We start from the raw sequence: 12,460 nt of genomic DNA, 5'->3' as shown, positions 1-12,460 counted from the left end.
GATGGCTGTGGTCAGTGACAGCAGGTGGGAGTGTGGGTAAAAAGGTAGGTGGCTGATGTACCTGGAGGTGGAAGAATGAGATTCTGTCAGCACCTTAAGCAGGGGCATACCATCTTGGCTTTATTGAAGGAACTTGACCCTGAAGGTTTCCCTGAAGACTCCCCCCCCCAGAAACCTACATGGCTCCTGTTCTGGTAAGCCTCTCCCCACGACACCATAGAGGAACCATAAACCCTTAGTGTGTATCTTAGACAGCATCATGGGCTTTCTGGGGTGATAGCAAGGATTGGGGCTTTCTGTCTTTTGGTGTTTGGGGTCATCTCAGTTCATTTTTAGGATTAGCATATCATCTTGTGGCAGGGCCTGAGTGACTGTCCTCTCCTCCTTTGAAGTTGACACCTTAAAGCTCCCCAGGACCCATCATAAAGAACTGACAGGGTGCCTCAGTCCCACTGCCATGACAGGGGACACAAAATGCTAAGATCTCAGTGAGATCCTTTTCATCTTGGGTTCATCGGGGTCTTTAGCCCTCATTCAGGGTCCTCACCTTGGCTCAGTGGAAGGTTGGCTTGGCATCACCCTCATTTTGCTAACTGTGGCTACACATTTATACTAAGGGTTTAACCTCCCTTAGATGTGATATAAAGAAGTGAGGGGGATGCTCAACGTGACAGCCCTTTCCTAAGCTTTCTAGGACTAAAAACAAAGGGTTGGGATGGATTCTTTGTTGTCCTCTCTGTTCAAGGTTTGATGGTCCCCTGAAATCTCACTCAAGGGTCCTCAATTGGGCAGCTCAATCTTTTTCATGAACTGAGGCATATGTCCTACTAGTAAGAGCCTGCTACCCTGAAACTCAATAGGAGGAAGTTAGGGTGGCCTTATCTGAACAAATGTGGTTTTCCCAGTGAAAGTTGTGGCAGGCAGATTACTGTTCCACATAGGGTCCCAACTTAGCTTCTAAATTTGACTCATGTGAGGGAGGGCCTAAAATTCTTTTCTCTGTTGATATATGACACCACCCTCAGATCAAAACCCTCATTTCCCTACTATCCTTAGTGAAAAATAATGGGCATCTCTGCCTGACATTTCTGCCTGGGATCTCCCAGAGCTGACCTTAGGGAATATTCTGTGTGGCTCACACTAATATGGGGTGAAAGGTCTTTGAAATCCCCAGAGTTTTTACCATGACACTTGGCACAACCTGGAAATCCTCCCTCTGCTGACCAGAAGCTTTCCCCTTTGACCTAGTCCCTCACATCTCTAAGATACTATGGGAAGTGGGAATGCAAACTAATACATTCCTTTTGAAAAGAAGTTTGGAGAACACTCGGATCTAAAAATTGACCTGCTGTTGGATCCTGCAATTCCTCTACTTGGAGTATATCCAAAAGACCAACAATCATTTTGCAAAAAAGATATTTGCACCAGATTATTCATTACAGTTCAATTCATAATAGCCAAGTCATGGAAGAAGCCCAAGTCTCATCAACCCATGAATGGATTAATAAATTGTGGTATATGTATACCATGGAATACTATGCAGCCTTAAAAAAGATGGAGCCTTTACCTCTTTTATGTTGCATGGAGGGACTTGGAACATATTCTCCTGAGTAAAGTATCTCAAGAATGGAGGAAAAGGTATCCAATGTACTCAGTACTTCTATGAAACTAACTTATATTTACTCACACTTTCTTATGAAAGATAGAACACAACTGTAGCCCAGGATGAAGGAGAGAAATGGAGTGGGAAGGGAGGGGAGAGGGGAGGTTTGATAGAGGGAGGGTAAAAGGCTGAACAACACCTATGGAGCATATTGCAAGGGTACAACTCAAATCTGTCAAATGTAGAAGATAAACGTCTTAACACAATAATCAAGTAAATGAGGCAAAAGCTGTGTTGATTGGTTTGCTGTAACCACATCAGATTGTATAAAGAAAAAAAAACTAACACATTGTACGCCATGAGAAAAAAAAAAAAACACTATGGGAAGAGTGAGTGCAACTTAATCATGCCAACTTGCTCCCGTCTCCTAGGTCTAACCACAGGGGCTGTACCTGGCTCCTTTCTTTCTGGGAGGAGCCCTTCATCATCACTCAGTGTTACACAGCCTTGATTTCTGTTGGTGACTGGGTCTCTCTGCTGCATTGGGCCTACCTGATTAAGCCCAAGGCCCTCACTTCCCTGAGACCACCTCCAGGGGAAATAAGAGGACATTTCAGCTTTCATGCTGGGTCCTGAGCCTCCTATTGCTGACAGCAGATGTGGACCTGGGGTGTAGGCCGCAACTCCCTTAGCCCCTAGAGAGTAAGTCAGTGTGTTTCACATTTGTCAGCTTGGCCTAGGACCTCCTTAGGAGGTCCCTGCCCTTACCAGGGGCACTGCTCCGTAAGGCCTCTATTTTTGGCAGAGGTCCGCTCGTTAATATTCAGGGCCCTCACCTAGACTCCATCAGGGCCTACGTTTCCTCCATTTGCCACTCCCTTACACCAATGCCCTCCCCTCCCCCAGAGTTTCCGGGCAGAATTCTATCAGGAAGGTTTGCCGTAACGTCTCAGCTCTGAGTGCACGACAGGACTAAGTGGCGCCCCCTTTATTACGGGTGGGGGTGGTCCACAATCTGGGGTTTTACCTTCCCTCCACACCAATCCTGGGAATTCAAGCTTGGTCCAAAAAACGCCGCCGCCACACCGCCAAGCTGCCACGCCGCGCCAGGTCCCCCACGAGGATGAAGCGGAAGTGAGGTCGAGCCACATCCGGCCCAGGCTGGGGGTGGGAGGGGGAAGAGGGGAGGAGCGTGTGGTGGGACAAAGCGGAAGTGAGGTTGAGCCACCTCCAGCCACAGCAGCCTGGGTCTCCGGCTGAGGGTGGGTGTTGGGGGGCGGGGGAAGAGGGGAGGAGCCGGTGGTGGGGAACGCTGTATGGACTGGACTGTTGTGGAATGCGTGGTCCCTAGGTCCTCACTCAGGGTCTTCACTTTGAAATCTAGCAGATCCTGGGACTCCTACAACTACTAACCCCCGTCCGTCAGACTAGCAACAAAACCCTCACTTATCTCAGTCCCTTCAGAGGAAACCTGGGCAAACCACACAGGGCTACCCTACCTGAGCCTCACAGGTCTGACAGCAGGAGTGAGGCTCTGTGAGCCTTCTTCTTTTGGGGAGGGGTCCTCTCATAAGCACTCAGGGTCCTCTCGTTGACTCTGGTTAAACCCAAAACTCTTTGAACAACTGGGGCCACCTGCTTCAGACATATATGACCTTCCCTCCCGAGACTACATGGGCGGAATGAGGGGAACTCCACGTAAGTGGCTCTTTTGGAGCCTTCCAGGACTAAGAGAGGCATGGGGGCTCAATTTGATCTGCTCTGCAAGTTAGGGGTACATTCAAAACACTAAGGATCTGCACCTTGACTGCTAATAGGGTCTGAGTTTTTTTTTTTTTTGAGACAAAGTTTCACTTTATCGCTCTCGGTACAGTGCTGTGGCGTCACAGCTCACAGCAACCTCCAGCTCTTAGGCTTAGGCGATTCTCTTGCCTCAGCCTCCCGAGGCGCCCACCACAGCGCCCAGCTATTTTTTTGTTGCAGTTTGGCCCGGACCGGGTGTGAACCCGCCACTTTTGGCATGTGGGGCCAGCGTCCTACTCACTGAGCCATAGGTGCCGCCCCTGAGTTTTGTCTTTTTCACTTGGGGCTGTCTCCACTAATGTGGAGGGGTGAGGCTCTGTGAGCCTTCCTCTTTTGCGGAAAGGAGGTCTTGCCAAAAGGCGTGACACTCCAGGCAGATTTACAGGGTTCCTCCACTTTACAACTCTGTTCTGGGTATCCAAGGCTGACAGCTTTATGGGAATTTGTGGGGCTCTTTTTTTCTGGTCTGGGTACTTCCTTCATTCCTTGTAAGAGTTTTTACTTTGACACTTGACTAGTCTTGGAGTACTCCACTCTCTGCTGACCCAAGGCTGCTTTTATCAGATCAAGGTACTCACTTTCTGGGGACCTCTGAATTGGAAGTCATGATGAGCTGTGTCCAGGTAGGACAGTTCTGGAACTCAAAGGCCTGATAGTCTGAGCTGGACTTTTTGGGACTCTATAGTTTTGGCTGGTTCCTTCCGTCATCGTCACTCACGGTCTTCACCTTCATATATATATATATGACATTGCATGCGTAAATGATTGTATTGTCACCAAATATTACCTTTCTTTTCTTTATTCATACCTCTCATTTATTTTGGCATTCATATTACTCTGAGAATGTATCATGGCCCAGTAGTATGGGCACAGAGTCCTTTTACTGACTGAGATGAATTTTCCAGGAAAAAGAGGAAAATTTAATTAAGAGACACAAGATTGGCCTCTAACTAGGAAGACTGGAACAGTGAGGGCTCTAGATCAATCCAGACTGGGCATGTGGTGTCAGCCCTGTCGTTTATCAGCTGTGTGAACCTAGGCGCATTACAAAACTCTTTGAGCCTCAGGCTCTACATCTATGAAATGGGTTTGATAAGCCCTATCCTCTGAAATTGGTGAAAAGTGGTTAGTGTACGCAAAGCACCTGGCACAGTGCCTGGCTTGTATTGAGACTTCAACATGGCAGTTATCACTATAATTACTTTGAGCTCCAATGATACCACCCACTCCACTGGGATAGTTTCTTTTTTTTCTTTTAATCCACCAGATGTCAATTAATATGTAACATTCTAAAACAAAGCACAATGAGCCAAAATACAGATTAGCAAGGAAAAATGAGTATAATAATATTTCCTCATTATGTAATGAATTATTCAATGTAAGGTAGACTTTCCCAGTTAGATGAAACACAAAGCTCCTAAAATTTGTGTCAAGGACCAATAACTTCCCTTTATCCCAGTGGCCCTTCCATGTAAACCACCTTTATTTTCATTAATTTAACCAGCACTGCAGACCTAGAGTTCACTTAGAGCTTGGCAAATTACTTACATGATGACCTAATTTGAATGACCTTTTAATGGAATAGACTCTGACTCCTCCAACCCAGTGCAGGGTAACTAGTGGCTTCTTAACATTTCACCTTAAGGGAATATCATCCTTATTTCTCAGAAACTCTCTGGATATGATGTACATATACATAAAACAGCTCGTTTATCCACTGTGTTCAGCTGCACTGGAATGAAAGCATAGGATATTTTCTAATGCAGCCCTAGATGGAGCTTCTCTTTGATTTCCCCACAATCCCAAAATTAAAAGCAATTTTTAGTTCCAGGCTTAGTCTCTCAACCCTGAAATGCTCCATCTGAGGGTCTTGCCCCTGCTGGCGACTCTCACAGCCTCACCCAGACCAGTATTCAGCTTCGCTTAAAACTACCTCGCTGGCCAGGCATGGTGGTTCACTTTGTGAAGTCAAGGTGGGAAGATAGTTTGAGGCCAAGAGTTTCAGGCCAGTCTGGGAACATAGTGAGATTTCAACTCTACAAAAAACAAGACTAATTAGTAGGGCATGGTGGTGCATGCCTGTAGTCCCAGCTACTCAGGAGGCTGAGGCATGAGGATTGCTTGAGCCTAAGAATCGGAGACTGCAGTGAGCTGTGATTGATCATGTTGATTGAGGACAAGTGGCATCCCAGCCAGCTCGTGGAGCTGGGGGCCATGGACCTGCTGCCTCTGCCTTGGTGATGTTGGTGCAGTGGCAGCCAGCAGCTGAACCAGCAGGCTGGAGGGTGGGTGGGGGTCCCCATTTTCTAGGCCTGGGAATGAAAGGGATTGAGCCATTCATTTGCAACCCAGACAAGTTGTTCCAGACATGTTCCAGACATGATGTCCTAGACACGCGAAATGTAACTACTAAGCCTGGCTAAATGTAACTACCCAGGGCCCCAGCTAAATGTAACTACCCAGGGCCCCATGACTATATATACCCCTAGACAAAGAACCAGGAGACACAGACAGACAGACAGGGAGAGAGCTCTCTGCCAGGAGCTCTGGCGCTTCTGTATTCTTTTCTGTAAATAAATCCTGTCTTACCACTGATCTGTGGTCCGTGGATTCATTCTTTGAATCACCGAGACCAAGAACCTACTGAAGAGCGAAATTCCAGTATCAATGTCACTGCACTCTAGCAACAAATAATAATAAATAATTAAAATAAATAAATAAACAAAAATTATCTTTCAGTGAGGGACTCGTAGTCTCCCAAAGCACCAGCCTTTCTTGCCTCAGAGCATATTTACACTTAACACTTTCATCTGGAATCCTCTTCCTTTTTTACCCCTTTAACACCACCCCCACTTTTTTTTGAGATAGAGTCTTATCATGTCACCCTAGGTAGAGTGCCGTGGCGTCACAGCTCACAGCAACCTCAAGCGCTTGGGCTTAAGCCATTTTCTTGCCTCAGCCTCCCAAGTAGCTGGGACTACAGGTGCCCGCCACAACGGCCAGCTATTTAGCTGGCCCGGGCAGGGTTTGAATCTGCCACCCTTGGTGTATGTGGCTGGCGTTTTAACTACTGCGCTATGGATGCTAAGCCTAACACCCCTTTAACCTTGACCATTAAATCTGAGAGATAACTTTAACATCTTTTTTATATGATAGCTGCTCCTAACCATTAAAATTCTATAGACATCAGACTTGTATATATATATATATAATTTTTTTAAATATGAAATTCTTCACAAATTTGCGTGTCATCATTGCGCAGAGGCCATGCTAATCTTCTCTGTATCGTTCCAATTTTAATATATGTGCTGCCGAAGCAAGCATGACTTGTATTTTTTTTTCTTACCATCCCCAATACTAACATGGAGCCTTCTATATAGCAGAGAATTCATTAATATTTGGGCAGTAAATAACTCACTGACCAAGAGGTCTAAGCTATTACAATTTAAGTTATCCTTCATTTTTTAATAAGCCAAACAAATCCTGCTATATATCCTCTAATTTTACAAAAAGAAAGACTGAAAGGAATAAGACAATTCAAGAATTGACCACCTCTCATCTTCTTTATTTTTAAATTAAATTTAATTTTTTTAGAGACAGACTCTCACTTTGTTGCCCTTGGTTGAGTGCCGTGGCATCGCAGCTCACAGCAACCTCCAGCTCTTGGGCTTAGGCGATTCTCTTGCCTCAGCCTCCCGAGCAGCTGGGACTACAGGTGCCCACCACAACGCCTGGCTATTTTTTGTTTCAGTTTGGCCAGGCCCGGGTTTGAACCCGCCACCCTAGGTATGTGGGGCTGGCGCCCTACTCACTGAGCCACAGGCACCACTTACATCTTCTTTATTTTTTCTCTATTTCATGATCCCAATTATTTGAATGTGGAGTTCTTTTACATTTCCAAGAAAATACCTGTGAATAAATAAAATATCTTCTGTGAATCACAGGGGAAAAAATCCCACATAAGAGTGATCTACTTACCTCAACCCCAAAGACAGGCTGCATGTGTTCAGAGGCTCTCCTAAGGATCTCAGGAAGTGCCCCTTACACTGTTTTATGACATTCTTCAGCCATATCTGCTTTTGTGATGGGATTTTTCACTTGGTGAAAGCACCAGAGAATTAACCAGAAAAGCCACTTTCTAGTCTTGAAGGCATGTGGGCAAACTCTCAGTGTCTTGCAAAACCCACAGGCTTCTCTGACTTTCCTCCTCTTCTTGACTTCTGAGTCCTCATTGGATACACTCAATGAGGTGCCTGTGGGCACTTTGGGCTTTGGATCTCCCTGTGGGCCTGGAGCTCACAGGCACTGTACTGATGGTTTTCGCCTAGAGGCATGATATATCTTAGTGGTGGTTGTAGGCAGGCACATGGGTAGGTGGCATAGCAATGGGGGACTACAATCTAAGGAGGAGAGGGAGGATGCGAATGGCTTTGGTAAACTAAACATTTTTGCTTCTGACAAAGGCCACCTCCACTGCACTTGTCCTAAGGGCAGTGTTCTAGGGTCGCACAGGCCTCCTATCCTCTCCTATAAGTACTTGAAGGAGGAAGTGAGGTGTTTCATGTTACAGCCAACCAACCCGCCTGGAGACTTCTCAGGGCTCACAGTAGGGAAGGAAGATTTGGGTTCTAGGGGGCTCCCTCGGTATTAGAGTGGACAAGCTCTTCAGTCCTCACTGCGACTCTGGGTATGTCTTGGGATACTCCTTCTTCTGACTTGAGTCCATCTCCCCTCAGACCACAGCTGTCACCTCTTTGAGACCCATAGGAGGAAGTGAGGGTACATCTCATATGTCACCTATATCTCCCCCCACAGTAGAGTGGCTTCTGTTCTGGGGTGGGTAGTCCATTTACTCATCATTACGGATTTTTACTTTGACTCTTAGCAGTCTGGAATTTGTCCTTTTACTTAACTAAGGTCCTTCATTAAAGGTCCTCACCTCCTTGAGTTCCCTGAAGAGAAAATAACACAGCACAAAAAAATACAGAACCTATTGTCTATACACAAGATGCCTGGCAAATCTACCAGAGAAGGAAGTGAAGGGCTTTAGCTTGAAATTCTGCCTTTGTCCCTAGGTCTCACAGCAAGGATGGTGAAAGAAACTGAGATCCCACTCTTCTGGCATTACATTATTCTCAGTTCATATGGGAGGCTCTATTACATCAAGAAATCATGGTACTATTCAGCTATAAAAAAAGATGGTGACTTTATGTCTTTTGTATTTACCCGGATGGAGTTGAAACACATTCTTCCTTGTAAAGTATTGCAAGAATAGAAAAGCAGGGCGGCGCCTGTGGCTCAAAGGAGTTGGGTGCTGGCCCCATATGCTGGAGGTGGCGGGTTCAGGCCCAGCCCTGGCAAAAAAAAAAAAAAAAGAATGGAAATGCAAGTATCCAATGTACTCCATACTAATATGAATCTAATAGAAAAACATCTATGTGCCCATACCAGAGAACACCACAGATATATTCAAGGGGAGAGAGGAGAGGAGGGAGGGGGATTGGTAAGCTCTCACCTGATAGACACATTGTGGGTGTGTACAGAACAACCCCAGGATGAAGAGCTCAACTGTCTCAACTACAACTTGAATTTTACCTTAGAAACACAATGTCACCTAATCATTTGTACCTTTGTATTAATCTGAATTAAAAAATACAATAAATAAAATAAATACATATTATATAAAGATCATAAAAAATAAATCATGGTACTCTGAGAAAAGCAAATTTGAGAACCTTCAAGGGGGTGGGGAAGGAGTGAGGGCAATGAATATCTCTTGCTGAGACATTATTACAGAGAATCTCACATATGTCCCAATCAGTGCTGGAATGGGGTTTATATCAGCATTTCCAAAAAAAGGGCCTACGGGGTAATATTAGACACTACTAAAAAAGTATCAAATCATTTTAGAATAAGCTGACTTAAACTAAGTTCAATAGGTTTTAGTTTCTGATTTAGTTTTCATTGCAAGACTTCCCAGAACTCTCAGTATGCCAATATGCACTGGAAAACTACAAAAGGGACAATATAGTATGACATATTCCCTAATCTTATTTGACCATGGAAATCATACACTCCTACCTTTTTTTTTTTTTTTTTTTACATTGGATCTCACAACTTCAGCACAGAACACTCTGTCGATGTTCCTGGCAGACCCTCAGCTTCTGTTTCTGAATGTTTAGGGTGAAAGTGTGATGGCTCTTGGAGGAGACAAGGATATAGGCCAGGGGCATTTTCAAACCAAAATGTCTGCTTCAGTGCCTATAAAGACGATATCTAAAGTGCAAGAACAATTCCTTAATAAGCGAGGTGAAATATCAGCTCTTCAGGTCCTTTTCCAAAAATTCAATTTAAAGTTAATAGAACTCAAACACATTCAAACCTTGTTCTGGATGCCTGATCTCAGTCTACGGGTCCTGTTAAATATATGTCACTAGGTTACCAAGAATGGTACTATATTAAGTCTACTGAAAGGAGATACGTATTTTCTCATCCTCCAAGCTTCCAAGGGGAGACATAGGCTAGAGATGGTCAAACTATAGAGGACCTAACAAAAGATGTGATTACAAGGCAGATGTTCAGCCCCCTAGGAGAATGAGAATGTTTGGAGACCATGGAGGAGAAACTATATCTTATGAACTGGCCTTCCATAGTGGGAGTGGTAAGGGACTGTGGTAATGTAGAGGCTACACATGCGTCTGCAATTCATCCAGGTGCCTATAGGATGCTATCTTTTCCAAAAGACTTGGTTCTGCACTCCTCTGGATATTGGGGCTGAGGTGATTGATATTATTTCTGCTATTCTTATAATGACTAGGTCAGAAACGAGAGCAGGCCAGTGTTTCTGCAGGGATCTTATTTACTAGCTCTATCTGAGAAAGACAAAGATAGTGAATGGAGACAAGGACTCTGAACAATGACCCCAAGATGCCTGTAGAAACCTGGGCAGATACAGCTGAACACACATCCTCTTTCCTCTTTACAGTTCAAATAAATTTAAAAACTAAAGCAATTTCCTAGGCAAAGCTGCAACACAAACTGAGCCTTCATCTTGTGGTTTGGACTTAAGGTGCACAGGTAATTACAAGTGTGTTGAAGTAGTTTCTTAAATGCTGTATTTCAAAGAATTATCAAATATAAAGGAAACAAGACGATGACTCAAGGTAGCTGACATTAAAAAAAAAAACAGCATATGTGTAAACTATTTAGAGCTATATTTATTGTGTCTTCTGGGTAATTTTAGTATTCATTAGTCTACATCTTCCAGTGGAACAAAACTCATGAATGTCATTAATACATTGTTTTAGTCATATTATAGCTAATTAATAAAGGTATAAAATATAACCATTTCTGAAGCCCGTGCCTCCAGCATATATATTGGCAATGCCTCTTCAATGGGTTTTTAGTATTTTAATATTTTCCTCTATGATATTTGGATATGTGTTCAGTTTTAAAATGTTATAAAATTGTTCATCAGAGTATTGGAGCTGGGTGTTATGACTTTGTGGGAGGTCTTTTTCAGTTGCAAATATATCCATAGAGTACCCATTCATAGTGGGAGACAACTTCAAGTTCTGTGATTATATGCAACCACAGTATCATCCTTTCATTACAGCATAAAAACCCAGAACAAAATAAAAACATCTCCATCAACATTTAAGCAGATTTCAGTTTTTCAAAGTGCCAGTTTTGTTTTAGAGAATCCTTCTTACGTTTCTTCAAGCTGGTTTCTCCATTTCATAATAGAAGCCTTTTCAAAGATATTAATGTTCATTGTTTAAAATGCTCATAGAAGAGAGATAGGAACATCGGAAAAGCACAAAGAAAACCAACAACAGTAACAATATACTCCCTACCACTCAGAGACATCCACTGTTACCAAACTATATTTTTTGTTTGTTATTAGGCAATTTTGGAAGACACTGGGAAAACTATTCTCAGCTTGGCATACACAAATCACCTAGTGAACAAAGACGGATTCCTACCACCCAGTTAGTTCTTTTCAGTTTGCAGATGGGTAAAGAAACTCAGCCTTAAAAAAAGAATGCTCCTTTTTAAATTATTCCTCCCTACTTTTCTTCATCCAGTGACTATACACTGCTTTGATTACTGCCAGGCTTTGCTTAAGCTGTTGACAATGATTTTCCTTTTAAGAAAGAACCCTAGGGAGAAAATAGCCAGAAAATTGCATAGGGAGTTCAAAGACCAAGAATACAGGAAACAAAAATCCACCATCAGAATTTGAACTTCAGTCTTTGTCAGTGATTAACTGAGAAAATCTAATGTAGACTGATTTTTCTCCAAAGTATAACATCTATTAAACACACAATGGCCAGATGGCCTACATACATTATATATTTATTTAATAAGTTGGATTCGATGTGATTTTTCTGACCGAAAGCTAGAGGTCTAAATCTAGTGTTTGTAATCTAGAGAGATGGAACCTTAAGTTCTGGATTATATCAAAGGGTTACTGAAGTACACATTGGTAGAACTAAGGCTTCCCTGGATTACGTTCCTAATTGAAGATAGCCTATGTAAGCACCCTGGAAAACAAAATGGAGTCCACCTTCATGATAAAAATGTTAAGTATCCAAAATACAGACCAATATCAAATGATCAACAATAGACACGTGAGATATTAAGACACAAATTAACCAGTAGATGTTAAAATTAAAGGAGTTCTGTTTTACAGTGTAATATAAAGATCTTTGCTAAATTTAGAGTCCCTATAAATATTAGAAGTACACAGTCCTGCTCCAGAATAAGTCACACACATGTTGGAGGGAAATAACTATTTGTATGTGTTAGAGGGAGTGGAGTGGGACATGAGAGCATTGGAAATGGGCCAAATAGTAGGGAGCTAGAGAAGTGGTGGTGTTTTTTCTGTCCCTTAGCAGTGGATAACAGGACTTGTGAGTTCTCTAGGAACAGCGGGTTCCACTTCTCTCTGGTAATAAAAATCACTTGGGAAGTTTATTAAGAATACAGATTTCTAGGCCCATTCCAACCCTTAAATCAAGAGGCGTGTTATAATCTAGATTTTTAAAATGA

General features: G+C 43.2%; 1 non-coding gene across 1 annotated transcript; it reads right to left on the bottom strand.

Moving 5' to 3' along the window:
• Positions 1 to 6,623: 6,623 nt before the first annotated feature.
• LOC128578691 (U6 spliceosomal RNA) lies at positions 6,624 to 6,730 on the bottom strand. The gene has a single exon (XR_008377831.1). It is a non-coding gene; the product is annotated as a U6 spliceosomal RNA (small nuclear RNA).
• Positions 6,731 to 12,460: the final 5,730 nt, after the last annotated feature.

The sequence above is a fragment of the Nycticebus coucang genome, chromosome X, assembly GCF_027406575.1.
Source record: "Nycticebus coucang isolate mNycCou1 chromosome X, mNycCou1.pri, whole genome shotgun sequence".
Taxonomy (NCBI): Eukaryota; Metazoa; Chordata; class Mammalia; order Primates; family Lorisidae; genus Nycticebus; species Nycticebus coucang.
Note: the sequence above shows the minus strand (reverse complement) of the source record. Positions and strands in the feature narration are given on the sequence as shown.